The sequence below is a fragment of the Buceros rhinoceros genome, unplaced genomic scaffold, assembly GCF_000710305.1.
Source record: "Buceros rhinoceros silvestris isolate BGI_N320 unplaced genomic scaffold, ASM71030v1 scaffold26757, whole genome shotgun sequence".
Lineage (NCBI taxonomy): Eukaryota > Metazoa > Chordata > Aves > Bucerotiformes > Bucerotidae > Buceros > Buceros rhinoceros.
Window position 1 is genome coordinate 1 of NW_010423156.1, and position 2889 is coordinate 2889.

Below are 2889 nucleotides of genomic sequence, written 5' to 3' on the forward strand. Positions count from 1 at the left end.
GAGGGGAAAGGGGCTTCGGGAGGTGAGTGGGTGCTGATGGAAGGGAGCAGGATGGGGTGCGCGGGCGAGCAGGGTTTCTTCAGCAGCATCCCACCCCCGCCCATTCTCTGCCCACCAGCCACGGGGACCAGCCACGTTTGCTGTGTGCTCCAGAGGAGGGGGCCAGGACTGAAGGGGAGAGTGTTTGGGGAGCGGGAAGCTCAGCAGAAGCCATTTCTCCAGCGTTTCTCCCTGCTGGAGGTGGGAGCTGTGCCCAGCTTCTGGCTGAGGGAAGCAGGCAGCCAGGGGGCTGCCCTGGGAGCAGGATCAGGCCAGTGCCTTTGCTTCCAGTATGCATCTAATAGGTGTTCGGAGCCTGTGTTGGTATTCAGCATCCACAACCACGTACAGCGAGGAGTCCTGTGGCTGAACGCTGCTCCACCATCCCACAAGCTGATGACCCAGTGCTGGGCAGGCACTTGCCCACCTCACCCCAACCCCAGCTCCCGGTCAGAGCCCCAAGTCTGGAGTTCAAGGGGCATCACTGCTGGCGTGGCTGGTGCCAAGTCTGGAGGGATGACCAGGTTTGAAGAAGAGGGTCAGGTCCCAGCAGTACCCCAGGAGCCTGGGGACAGGGGGCTCGGGGACAGCCATGGGCCGTGGTACCATGGCTCCTCTCCCCTCGTGGGATCTTGCATTTTTGTTCACCCCTTCCTAGGCCTAAGAGGGGCAAAGAGAAGGACAGCAACACGCTGGGTGCTGTCAGTTGGGCTCTGGCTGGATTGTGCAGCAAGAGCAGGCTAGACCGGGCAGGAGCTGCCACACGAGAAGCCTCTCCCTCTTCCCCTCGCCTCAGGTGGTGGGAGCAGACCGAGGCTCGGCCGAAGTGTGAGCATTCTCCCACGGTGGTGAGAGCCAGGACCTCCAGAGCAGGCTGGAGGAGCTGGGCCCAGGGCAGGGCAGCACGCTGAGGTCCAGCTCTGCTCTGTTCTGTGCACCTCTTGGGTGGGGAGTCCCTCCAAGGGACATGGGGCTGCCTGGGATAGAGAGGAAGGGCAGAGCGTGTTGTCTTTGGGAGATAAGGGTCTCAGAAAAGACAAGCACTGCTGTGGGGAGGGGCCTCCTCTGCCTGTTGCAAGGAAGTTTTGTTTGACCAGGCCTGGGGGGCTGGAGCTCTGCCTCCTCTTTACAACTCCCCCACGCCAAGGGCTGCATGGGACAGGAGCTGTGTCTTCCAGTGCTCCTGCACATGAGCTGTTCTCTCAGCTACACAGAAAGTGGAGGGGACCTGAGCAGAGTTTGGCTTTTACACCTCAGCCAGCATTTCCTCAGCTTCCTGGGCATAGGGCTGGCCCCACAGAGCCAGGCTGTGGGGCTGTGGGACCTGGGGAAGAGTGGTGCTGGGGAGTCTCTATCACGACAGCTCCACTACCTGGCCATGAGCTGCCCAAGACCCGGCAATGGATTCACCAGCCAGCCCAGCGTTGAGAGCAGCAGCTAGCAGGAACGGGTCTCAGAGCAGTGCTTTTCAGTCTCTCCTGAGCCGCTTTGTCCACTGTAAGGTGGTACGAACACTTTGGCATCATTGGCAGCCACCAGGGGAGCGGGAGAGCTGCTCCCAAGGAGCTCTCAGGGTAAGCTCAGGAAGGACTTTCCCAGTTCCCATCACACAAATGGCAGGTCGCCGGGGCCAGGCAGAGCAGCAAGGCCCTTCCCCACCCCGAAATCCCAGCTTGTACGGTGCGGGAATAGGTAGCGCTGAGTTCGGAGCTGCGCTCTGAGCCTCTCTCCCAGCTGACTTGTGTGAGTGCCGAGCCCTGGAGCGCACACACTCACGCACATGTACAGCATCTCCCTACCCAAACACATGCGCTGTCCCTCCATTGCTGGCTCCTCCAGGCCCTTCTGCAGCTCCTCGGCATTTCTGGGGTGATCCCAGCTCTCTGAGGGGACTCGGCCTCGGAGGCCAGTGGTTGTACACCCCCCACTCACATCATGGGCAGAGGGCTGATCTGACGGGGTCAGAGCAGGAGGCAGCTCGCACAGCACCGAGCGCTGCTGGGAAGGCAATCTTTGTAGAGGGATGTCTTTATTACTACCATGCGCTTCGGCCAGCAGGTTCAGCTCTGCCAAAGCAAGACCGTTGCTGCTGGGGGAGTCCTGGGGTGCCGTTACCTTCAGGAGTGCTGGACAAAAGCCTTGGCTGAGCGCTCGGCCCCAGCACTGTGTCTCGGGTGTGTTTTTCTCCGCCTGTAGAGCAACTTGATTTGCTGCATTAGTAAAAATAGATGGGCTAATGAATTCAGCTGATGCAACCCTCGGGGTGTGTGTGCGCTCGTGCATGCGCTTCTCTCTGTGTGTGCGTGTAGGTACGCGGCTGAACGCCCAGGCTCTTGTAAGGGGCATCCACCAGCTCCCGGGGCTCTGACAGGGTGGTTGTGCCTGTGTCTGTGTGTGTCTGGGTGTACATACAGAGATATATGTGTGCGTGTGTGTGCAGGAAGCTGTGAGCGATGGCTGCTTGCTACTGAGATGCTCTCACTGAAGCAGTAGCTCTACAGAAATAATTTTGCAGCAGCCTTGGATTCTGGCAGGGCAGTAACGGGGCTTCATGGCAGGCTGATGGGGCAGGAGAGCAGGGGACCTGGCAGGGCAGTAGTGGATCCTCGCAGGGTCCTGGTGGGGCAATGGTGGATTCTCACTGGGATCTGTTGGGGCGATAGCAGGATCTCTTACAAGGACCTGGCAGGGCAATATTGGATCCTCACAGGGACCTAGTGGGGCAATAGCAGATCCTTGCAGGGTCTTGGAAGGATCATCGCAGGGGCCGCTGAGTCTTGGGGTCCCGCAGAGGCGCGTTTGCGGGTCCCCGTGTAGGGTGAGGTGGCCCCGAGGCCGCTGTCCGCGGTG